Source organism: Malania oleifera, chromosome 6, assembly GCF_029873635.1.
Source record: "Malania oleifera isolate guangnan ecotype guangnan chromosome 6, ASM2987363v1, whole genome shotgun sequence".
Taxonomy (NCBI): domain Eukaryota; kingdom Viridiplantae; phylum Streptophyta; class Magnoliopsida; order Santalales; family Ximeniaceae; genus Malania; species Malania oleifera.
The window spans coordinates 33023590-33035939 of NC_080422.1; positions in this window are offsets into that span (position 1 = coordinate 33023590).

Genomic DNA, 12350 nt, shown 5'->3' on the forward strand with positions numbered 1-12350 from the left:
CGTGCCTAGTCGTGACGATTGGAATCGCTGCATTGCTGACCAATCTCCGGCGCCTCTTGCCTCGCATCGTGGTGTTTGTGGAAGGCGAAGGGTGGGCGGATGCAAACTAGTGCACGTGAAGAAGAAAAAGAAAAGGAGTGGTTTGGTGCAAAATATTTTAGGGCTAGACCTTATATTAACAGAAGTGGAGTTGCCATTGATATCGGGATTTGCACTTCTTTCCTTAGTTACAGAGCATGAAATTTGCAAAAAAAATCTTGTTATAAGTATGTTGTCATGAGTAAAATATTTTAATTATCTCTTTAATATGAATTTGGTCTTTTGAGAGTTGCAGCTAAACAATTGCACTTTTCTTGCTGTGATAATGCAACGATGTCCTCCCAAAATTCAATTAGTGTGGTGTTGAAATGCATGCTGAAAGGTGTTGCATACTTTCTCATTAAGCCTGTCAGGAGGAATGAGCTGAGGAATATATGGTAGCATGTTTAGAGAAGGCACACTATACGTTTCATCTTTTCACTCTTATCTTCTGTACTATTTTTTTGAATAGTTCTTTTATTGCCTATATTTTTGCTTAACAACTTTAATTTAAATTAAAACTTTGTCTTGTTTTTTTATTTATCTATTAGCCCATTGGCGATCATCATGCTTGTCAAAAGTAAACTACTGCTTAAGATGGAGTTGATGCCACTTCTGAAAATGACACTACAAGCAGCCATTCAAGTGGTTCTGTAGAAGTCGTCGAGGTTGGCGTTGCTCAAGAATTCCCTCACGAACAGCTATAGGAAATTAATAAAAATAATTACAATAAATTAATAAAACTAATTGACTCATTTCATTGTTCTCAGAAAATTACCAAGGGATTTTTGGAGCGCGCATTCTACTGCATCGACAGCAACAACGAGAAGATATCAGCAGCAAAGCTGCGACACTGCATGGGCATCCACCTTTCGATAGTTGCTTTGTTACACCTTCCGACCCACGACCCATCGTTCTCGAAGGCATCCACCTTCTCCAGAACGTGGAAACCTGTCACCGGAATCTTGGGTGGAAGAGGCCTCACGTCGGCGGTCTTCTCTCTTTTAAATGATCGTTCACATTTCGCTGGCGACCCTTGCGCGCCTAGCTGTGAGGATCGGCGTCGCTGCATTCCTGACCAATGTCCAGCGCCTCTTACCTCGCATCGTGGTGTTCGTGGAAGGTGAAGGATATGCGGACGCAGGCTAGTGCACGTGAAGAAGAAAAAGAAAAGGAGTGGGCTAGTGCAAAACTTTTTGTTTTTTTAATCAAATCTCACTGTACCATTTAAATGGTAACCCAATCAAGTGTTGACGCGTGCTAAACAAATCTCACTGCTTGATCTAACGAGATTACGTGAACATCATTTTAAAAATAATTTTCCCGAATAATTTGTGTACATTATAATAACAATATTATATATGTCGCGACGTCCCGGAGCGCGTGTGCCCCGGGCGGCGAAATTAAAATATATTTTAAATTTTCAAGGAAAAATAGGGAATGTCGGAGTCGCCACTGACCTTTTAGTGTGGTTAGAACACATGATTACTACCTCGTTAGGGGTAGAATGGGTCTACGTTACCAAAACTGGAGTCGGGAGTTCGGTTACGCAAGGGGAATGTACGAGCACCCCCTACGCGCCCGTTCTTACGAACGGTACCTAATTAATTTAGAATTATCCCTAAGTTAATCTAGAAAATCTTTAAAATTACTCCTCTAGTAAATTTATTAATACACGTGCAAAGTGAATAATAAATAAGTAAATAAATAATACAAAAATATATGCAAAATTTAAATATTTACATATTCCCTCAGAACTAAAGGTACGTAAAAACCCAAAGACTCATACCTTAGCATTAAAATCATAGGGATAATAAAAAATATATATATTTAAGAAAATACGCTCCCAAATTTTGAAATTGAATAGAAAATATTTATAGGAAAATACTAGTATGGGAGGTTTTAATATGTATTAATGGGATAATAAGTTAAGATATTAAACTATCACAATGCCTATAATAATAATAAATAATAATGGGGATAATGATAACAATATTAGTAAATAATAATAATAATAATAATAATAATAATAATAATAATGAAGATAATAAGCATATTTTAATAATAGGACGCTTACCTTAATATGAACACACAATTAAGGGTATAAACAAAATCACCAAAACTAAAGAAACGATCTTGTAATCAAACTAAGTAAACCTAAAATTAGCAAGTAATTATACCTAGGAAAGGAAACAATTATATTATGGGAATATATCCAAACTCTTACTATATGTAAACAATCAGCATGGTAATTCATAAACTTATAATAGGAAATCAAATCAAAGCCCAATATACCATCTCAAACGACATTAAATAACGAAACATGATAATGACCTTAATACATGACATGGCGGTTAAAAAAAAAACCCTTACTTTGATAATACATCATCTAATATTTATAAGTAGATGCAACCAAAAATCTAAACTTGAAAACAAATGGCATGACAACAATAATCCTGCAATAATAAAGATAGACCAGTTAATATTCCTAATAAATGTGAAGAAGAAAACAAAAATAAAAATAAATAAACATGGCTATCAAATACTAATATTACATACAAACACAATAAAAATTTAAACTTTTGATATAGAAACTAAAATATTTACAAGGCTACAGGTGTAAGTTTGTGTATTTGTGTTTGCAATGTGCGTATGGATTCTGCGTGATATATACACAGATGCAGAAGTAAAATAGAATAAAAACTTAAAATTTATGTACCAAAAACACCAGCTGAACCAATATATATATATATATATATATATATGTGTGTGTGGTGTGTTTGTGTGTTGTGTGTTTGTGTGTGCGTGTGGTTGGAGAGAACTCACAGAGGGGGGCACCGGAGAGCTGGGGCTAGTGGGAGGGCTGCCAGAGGTTGCTATGGTGGAGGCTTGGTGCTGCTGCGAGTGACGGTTGCAGAGGAGGCCTGGTAGTTGCTGCGCCGGAGAGTTGCAACAGGTTGGCTCATGGTGGTGTTTTGGTGCTCGGGTGATTGCAGGGAGCAGCGAGCGGCACTGCTGCTGTTGGGAGAGTCGTAGTAGTCGCCGGAGATCCTGGATGCTGGCTGGAGATCTTGGATGCCGTGGAGCAGGGTTGATGCTGGAGGTCGGAGGAGAATGACCGCTGCAGTGGAGACTGGTGGCTTCTGGTTGGCTGTTGCAGAGTTTGCTCAGGTCTGAATGTTGGTGTGAGATGGAGGCTTGGGTATCATGGGGGAGGTTGAGGAGTGGCCGTGAGTTGCAGGCAAGGAGGAGGCAAAGGTGAGGATGGATGGCCATGGGAGACTGGAGCGGGTCTCGGGAAGAAGAAGGAGAAGAAGATGAAGCAGGGTTTTTTCTTTTTTTCTTTTTTTTGCTTGGCTTCTCCGCCCCTGTTCGTGCGCTGCCCCCGGCTCCCCCCCTTTTTCTGGGTGAGTTCCCTGCCTATATAGGCAAAAATAAGGGATGGAGGGGCTAGGGTTTCCGCCTCCATCCTCTTATCTTTTCCTTTTAATTATTATACTAAATAACAATAATGGTAATATTAATAAAATAAAATAATAATATTTAAAATGATAATAGTGATATTAAAAATAATAGTAGTAATAATGATAATACTAAAATAAAAAATAATAATAATAGCAATAAATAAATAAATAAATAAAATAAGAAAATAATAATAATAATAATAGTGGTAAAAATATAGTGGTAAAAATAACAAATAAAAAAAAATAATAATAAATAATAGTGATAATAATAAATTACTTGTAACAATATAGGAAAATAAATAATAATAATAAAATAATACAAATAATAATAAATTACTTATACCGTTTGTAAGAACGGGCGCGTAGGGGGTGCTCGTACCTTCCCCTCGCGCAACCGAACTAAAAGGTAGACCCATTCTACCCCTAACGGGGTAGTAATCATGTGTTCTAACCACACTAAAAGGTTAGTGGCGACTCCGACATTCCCTATTTTTCCTTGAAAATTTAAAATATATTTTAATTTCGCCGCCCGGGGCACACGCGCTCTGGGAGGTCGTGACAGCTTGGCAACTCCGCTGGGGACGAAAGAGAGTCGAGCCAGTAATTAATTAGAAATTATCCTAAATTCAAATTTAATAAATCTTTTAATTACTCCTTATTTTGTGAATATTGTAATTTGTAAATAACTTTGATTAATTGTAAATATTTTACTTCCATAATTTGTAAATAACCTTAATTAATTAAAAATATTTTGTTTCCTAATTTTTTGAATATTAATTGTAGATATTTTGTTTCCAAATATTCTAAATAAGCATATTAATTATAGATATTTTGAATAAGTATATTAATTATAGATATTTTGTATGCTAATCGTAATTATTTTGTTTCCATATATATATTTTTTAAGTAAGTATATTAACTAAAAATATTTTGTTTCCAAATTTTTTGAATAAACATATTAATTGCAGATATTGTGTTTCCATACCTTTTGAATATATATATATATATATATTGATCGTAGATATCTTGTTTCCATATTTTTAATAGCATGTAAATAAATGTGGGGGCAGCGGGATTAGGTTAAGATTGAATTCACACACTTTTATGCTCTATACCCGAGCTTTCCTTGTTAGGATTAAATAGGAGTGTAATAGCGTCAGTCCCTTCATGGCAGAGCTTGATGGGACCCGCGAACCACTCCACTTAGTGCGGGTTTTATCCGGACCCCTATGGGGGAGGATGGAATTCCAAACTGGGGACCTTTTGTCAATAGGGTTAAAGCCTACCTACACATGTTTGTACATAGTTTCCCTTAACTAGGATAGAGCCATGAAGAACCCTATATATAGATATCTACCCTGGGTTGGGACATCCTTCTTCCCATACCGTATGTTGTATATATGTTGTACCTTGTATTATACCGTGCATTTTGGATCCATTTTAGACTTACATACTACTTAGCCAGTATTCTGAAAAAAAAAAGCCCAATAATGAGACCATGGCCCGTTCTTTCAAAGAATGAAGAACTTGGCCCAAGTATTTTAAAATGAGTCGGCCCAACCCTTTTCAAATAAATCGGCCCCAATTCTTTAAAAACAAACTTGGGTATGACCTTTTCTTAACCAAAAACTCGGCCTAGGCCTGATTTTCAAAAAGGGGTCAAACCCAGATTTCCAAAATTGGGTTTCAGTCCTATTAGCCAAAAATCCTGGCCAATATTTTATAAGCAATCCAAGCCCAAATCCTTTTAAAACTAGGGCCTGATCCCATCATGAAATATATTGAAGCCCATATTTTAATATACTTGAGGCCCAAGTGCACACTAAAGTCCACAAGTCCGCATTGAACGAATCTCATGGGTTGACTAGTCTGCGTCAACCCCAACCTCAGATCATAATCTGACCCTTTATAGAATCTGAGGTACATGGACTGTCATCAAAGAAATGAATGGTTAAGGGAAGAGTTGAATTGAAATTGTGGCCCATCAATAGTCGTCTTAATCTTGAAATCTTTCATTAGCGGGATGTTTTCAGAATTCTGGCAAAGTAGTCATTGCATTCATGCATAGCCATGCACGATAGGTTGCATACATGTTAATATCCCTATTGGTATGTATTTGTGCAGTAGGTACACCCATGCATAAACACCCATTGTATAGCATAATTATTCCATGTTTAATTTCATAACCATGCATGCATAGCCATCTCCAATGGGTCAATAATCATATTCCAATTGTCTGCAAAATCATGGGCTAAGGTGGCAAAGTTAAAGATTCGGGATTCTAGTATTGAGTAAAGCCAGATGATCTCTCTATAGAGAAAGGTTAGGATCATGGGAACTTGTTGCGTGATTATAGTAGGAATGTAATAAATGTCATCAGGTTGGAAGATTGATTGATATTCAACTTTAGAAGTGAGCTCACATGATATAGAAATGATATGCTTGATCACCTAAGGGTGATAACAAGAGGAATGCATCCATGCTTTTCATTTAAATCATTTTGAAATTGAATGAAATAAGAATGTCTTTCGGTCTCATCTCATTTCATCCTCCTTGAACCACTACCTTGTGCCAAATTTTGTCCATTTTTACTTATATTTTGTGTAAGTGACATAGGAAATAATTTTATCAGTACAAAGGACTTGGAGCCATGAATTGATTTTAGGGGTCTATTCAATGGGGCAAAAAAAGCCTCCAAGATGAAGTAAAGAATGCCACTTCAAGATGTTGTCAAGGAGCTTGGTGGGATGTGGATTTCAAAATGATGAAGAGTAGTAGGAGAAATATACAGAAATGACTTATCAAGCTTGGTCCTACATTTGTTTGATGAAATTGATAAAAAAAACCTCTTATCTCTGTTATCTAAGTTATGATTGGTGTCTTAAAGGTATAATGATTATATTCTGATCAAATGAGGGGTGGCTATTTTTGATCGACCAGTTTTCCCATAAAGAACCAAACAATGATTTACCATTTGTTAACCAAGTTGAGTCTAAATGTTAAACCAGCTTTTTCTTAAAAGTCAGTTCACAAAAAAGTCAACCTGGGTTTGGGTCTCCTAGTGTTTGACAAGTCATTTGAGGCAATGATCACTACCAAAATGATGGCAGGCCATTGTTCTGCTACCCAAAAGAAAGTCAAAGAAGAAATCCCTTGCAAGCCCCTTTTTGAGCCTGAACAATTCAATTCTTAATTAACTCGTCAAAGGATCACACTCCACACTAGGGCAGTTTGAAAAAAATCAATCCCAAATGGAATTCAAATGAAAATAAAGTTAAATTCCTTCATAAAAGGAAAAACCAAAGTTGCAATGAAGGAAGAAGAAGAAGAAGATGAAAAAAATGAAAGAAAAAAAGAAAGAGAAAGAAGAAGAAAAAGAAGAAGAAAGAAGAAGAAAAAGAAGAAGAAAGAAAAATAAGGGACATACTATCTATGTGATCTTTGACCAAATTAGCCTTGATGAAATCAATGATTTTGAGCCTTATTTTACTCTTTTCTTCTTTAACTCATACCCCTAGCCTACATTGCGGTCCAAATGAAAGTCTTGACCAAATTGGTATATATTATTGTTTCAAATGATTTGTCAGACTCAATGTTGAGTCTGAACTACGTAATGACCTGATCCTGAAAAAGTACGTAGGCAGCTTGTTCAAATAACAAGTTCGATCAAAACTCTACAAATATGGCACCACAAATTGGAACTAAAACTTTTATTATGGAATGGGAATTTTGAGCTTTAGTTTCCTTATTCTTGGTGAAACCTCAATCCTAAGCCTACGTTTCGTCCCATGTCTTAAAATCCACCTTGAGATCGGAATATTGATCAGACTACTTAATGAGATACTAGTTATAATTCAAGATAGGGAGTTTGAGACAAGCTTGAAATAAGCAAGAAATAGCCTCTAAGTGGTGATACAGTGGAGAAGTTATGGTTATGAGGCTAAAAAAGAAAGAAAAAAAAAAAAACAAGGTTTTGCCCATTGATATGATTCTCTAAGCTAGCAAAGTTATATTAGTGTCAAAGTACTGGTAAAATTTGTCTCCTATTTAACAAGCACAGAAAATCAAGCAAAGTCAAGTAAGTTTGTGCATTCTATCCATATTCCCATTGAGATTGAGTTATCTGACTGCATGCTTATTCACTTAAATTTCAAAGAGATTTTAAAAGATTAAGGATGCAATCCAAAGAACGTCCTTGTGGAGAAGATGTAAGATAGACAGGATCAGCTACAAATGCATCTACTAGGGTGGGTGTCATGCCGAGTTTCAAAAGGACACATTCAGGGACATCTATGTTAGTTGGGAATTCAAAAATATGGCCAAGATCAAAATTTGGTTTGTTATGGGCTCATTGGGAAATTGGTGCTTCATCATATCAAAAAAAAAAAAAAAAAAAAAAACCCTTCTTACTTTTCAAAGCTTTAAAGGAGGATGGATAGTCAAAAGGGTCTTAGAATCACCAATAATTTCTATAAAGAAGATCCTTGTGGAGAAAGAGCAGTCAAACTGGGGCAAAAGTCATGTCAGGTTTCAAAGATCCGCTTATTCAAGAAGAATTGAGTTTCAGTGGGACCCATTCAAGCACTTTCTTACCAGATTGGAATATGAAAGCAGGGCCAAAATTAGCTATAGATCCATTCAACTGAGGCAGATTTTGTGATCGAGTTTCATTTGAGCCAAGCTAATCACCAAGATCAGTAACAAACGATGGTAACTGGGACAGATTTTGATTTGAGTTTTGTCTAGACTAATTCCAATGCCTTCATATCAGAGTGCACAATGATAACATAGCCAAGATCAGTGGACGAGGATCGAAACTGGGGCAGTTTTTAAGTTCTATTGGAGCAAATTCAAGAGCTTTCAGGATAGAATAAAAGTCGAAAACAGAGCCGTGACCAATAGCATGTAAACACTGGGGCAGATTTTAAGTGCCTTTTGGAATTCGAAACATGGCTAGAATCGGCGGCAACTTGGAATTTGAAAGCACACCCAAGATCAAAGATTGGGTTGTCGATTACAAACACATTGGAAGGAGAAAAGATTCATGCATTACCATGCATTTCATGCATTACCATACATTTCATGCATTGCATAAGAAAGAAAATATAAAGGGCATCTCATTCAACATGCATACATCTTTGCATTCACGCATCATTATGCACACATAGCAACATACCACTGCATTCTAGCATCTTAGGTAGCAACATGCATACATATAGCTATAGAGCACCATTCATTCATACTTTCCTGGTTGAATATACTTCTGAATAATTCTTTTGCATCCTTGACTGAGCCATTCTTGTCTAGACATATTTTAAAACTGGGGCAGCTAGCCCCCATGCACAGATTGACATACTTTGAAACTGTGGCAGTTGACCTAAGGAAGCAAGTGATGCATTGGTTGTTGAGTCTCAAAGAGGGTAATATAAAGACAGCCAAAGAAACTCAAGATTTTGTTCCTAGTAGATAATACCCGGTGAAATAATTTTGAATCCTACACTTGAGGACATTTTCCAGAAAAATCTTATGGTCTCGCACTCGATTGAACACCCTCAGCAGAGTAACCATTTTCCAAAATACTGACCTTCCAAAAGCTCTCAGGATCCTATACCCGAGCATTCATCATCAATTCAAAATTTCATCTGACTCTCGGTATCCTATACCTGAGCATTCATCATCAATTCGAAACTTCGTCTTGCTCTCGGGATCCTATACCTGAGCATTCATCATCAAATTGACAATTCATCTGGCTCTCGGTATCCTATACCCAAGTATTCATCATCAATTCGAAAATTCATCTTGCGAGCCGGGATTCTACGCCCGAGTCATCATTAACCATCGGTCCAAAATTCCCATAAAATAGTCATCAGACTCTCAGAATCCTACATCTGAGAAGCCCTTGAGATCCTACACTCGAGCAATCAACAGACTTTTAGAATCCTACATCTAAGAAGGCCTCGAGATCCTACACTTGAGCAATCATTATACTCTCGGAATCCTATACTTGAGAAGTCCTCGAGATCCTACACTCGAGCAATTGGCAAACTCTCATAATCCTACATCTGAGAAGTCCTTGAGATCCTACACTCGAGCAATTAGAAAACTCTCAGAATCCTACATTTGAGAAACTCCTCGAGATCCTACACTTGAACAATCAGAAAACTCTCAGAATCCTACATCTGAGAAAGTCCTCGAGATCCTATACTCGAGTAATCAATAGACTCTCAGAATCCTACATCTGAGAAGTCCTCGAGATCCTACACTCGAGCAATCAACAAACTCTCAGAATCCTACATCTGAGAAGTCCTCGAGATCCTACACTTGAGCAATCAGAAAACTCTCAGAATCCTACATCTGAGAAGTCCTCAAGATCCTACACTCGAGTAATCCACAGACTCTCAGAATCCTACATCTGGGAAGTCCTCGAGATCCTACACTCGAGCAATCAACAGACTCTCGGAATCCTACATCTGAGAAGTCCTCGAGATCCTACACTCGAGCAATCAACAGACTCTTAGAATCCTACATCTAAGAAGGCCTCGAGATCCTACACTTGAGCAATCATTATACTCTCGAAATCCTATACCTGAGAAGTCCTCGAGATCCTACACTCGAGCAATCAACAAACTCTCAGAATCCTACATCTGAGAAGTCCTCGAGATCCTACACTCGAGCAATCAACAGACTCTCAGAATCCTATATCTAAGAAGTCCTCGAGATCCTACACTCGAGCAATCAACAGACTCTCGGAATCCTACATCTGAGAAGTCCTCGAGATCCTGTACTCAAGCAACCATCAAACTCTCAGAATCCTACATCTGGGCAACCCTTGAGATCCTACACCCGATGCACATCCTCCTCATACTATAGCACGGGTTCCTACACCCGGTGCGAGTTACTCTCAGTGAACTATAGCTCGGGTTCCTACACCCAGTGCGAGTCACCCTCCATAAACTATAATCGAGATCCTACACCCGATTGATCATTCTCCAATATTGTAACCATTTTTCAAAGACTCAGGATTCTACACCTGAATACTCAGAATCTTACACTTTAGTGATCATCCCTGGTTGGCAGAAATAAACAATTCTTGATTAACTTGAAAAGCCATTAGGAGTTGAATGACTTGGCTAAAATAGGTGTCTTTTATCTTTGCAGGCTTGTTGCTACAAAAAACATAGGAGAGTTCCTACCATTACATTGAAACAACGAAGCCTACAAAGAGGGGCAGCTGTAGACACCCTATTTTTGCCCTAACCAAATAGAACAAGGGGTCCTTTCTCATTGTATTATTATTATTATTATTATTACCTTATTTTTATTATTATTATTTTATTATCACTATTATTATTATTATTATTATTATTATTATTATTATTATTATTACTATGATTTCTATTGTTGTTATTTATATTATTATTATTATTTTTATTTTCACTATTATTATTATTATTAATTATTTTCCTATATCGATATAAGTAATTTATTATTATTACTATTATTTTATTATTATTATTTATTTTCCTATATTGTTACAAGTAATTTATTATTATCATTATTATTTATTTATTTATTATTATTATTATTATTATTATTTTTATTTTTATTTGTTATTTTTACCACTATTATTATTATTATTATTATTATTATTATTATTATTTTCTTATTTTATTTATTTATTTATTTATTGCTATTATTATTATTATTTTTATTTTAGTATTATCATTATTACTACTATTATTTTTAATATCACTATTGTCATTTTTAATATTATTATTTTATTTATTAATATTACCATTATTGTTATTTAGTATAATAATTAAAAGGAAAAGATAAGAGGATGGAGGCGGAAACCCTAGCCCCTCTATCCCTTATTTTTGCCTATATAGGCAGGGAACTCACACAGAAAAAGGGGGGGAGCCGGGGGCAGCGCACGAACAGGGGCGGAGAAGCCAAGCAAAAAAAAGAAAAAAAGAAAAAACCCTGCTTCATCTTCTTCTCCTTCTTCTTCCCGAGACCCGCTCCAGTCTCCCACGGCCATCCATCCTTACCTTTGCCTCCTCCTCGCCTACAACTCACGGCCACTCCTCAACCTCCCCCATGATACCCAAGCCTCCATCTCACACCAACATTCAGACCTGAGCAAACTCTGCAACAGCCAACCAGAAGCCACCAGTCTCCACTGCAGCGGCCATTCTCCTCCGACCTCCAGCATCAACCCTGCTCCACGACATCCAAGATCTCCAGCCAGCATCCAGGATCTCCGGCGACTACTACGACTCTCCCAACAGCAGCAGTGCCGCTCGCTGCTCCCTGCAGTCACCCGAGCACCAAAACACCACCGTGAGCCAACCTGTTGCAACTCTCCGGCGCAGCAACTACCAGGCCTCCTTTGCAACCGTCACTCGCAGCAGCACCAAGCCTCCACCATAGCAACCTCTGGCAGCCCTCCCACTAGCCCCAGCTCTCCGGTGCCCCCCTCTGTGAGTTCTCTCCAACCACACGCGCGCACACACACACACACACACACACACACACACACACACACACATATATATATATATATATATATTGGTTCAGCTGGTGTTTTTGGTACATAAATTTTAAGTTTTTATTCTATTTTACTTCTGCATCTGTGTATATATCACGCAGAATCCATACGCACATTGCACACACAAATACACAAACTTACACCTGTAGCCTTGTAAATATTTTAGTTTCTATATCAAAAGTTTAAATTTTTATTGTGTTTGTATGTAATATTAGTATTTGATAGCCATGTTTATTTTATTTTTATTTTTGTTTTCT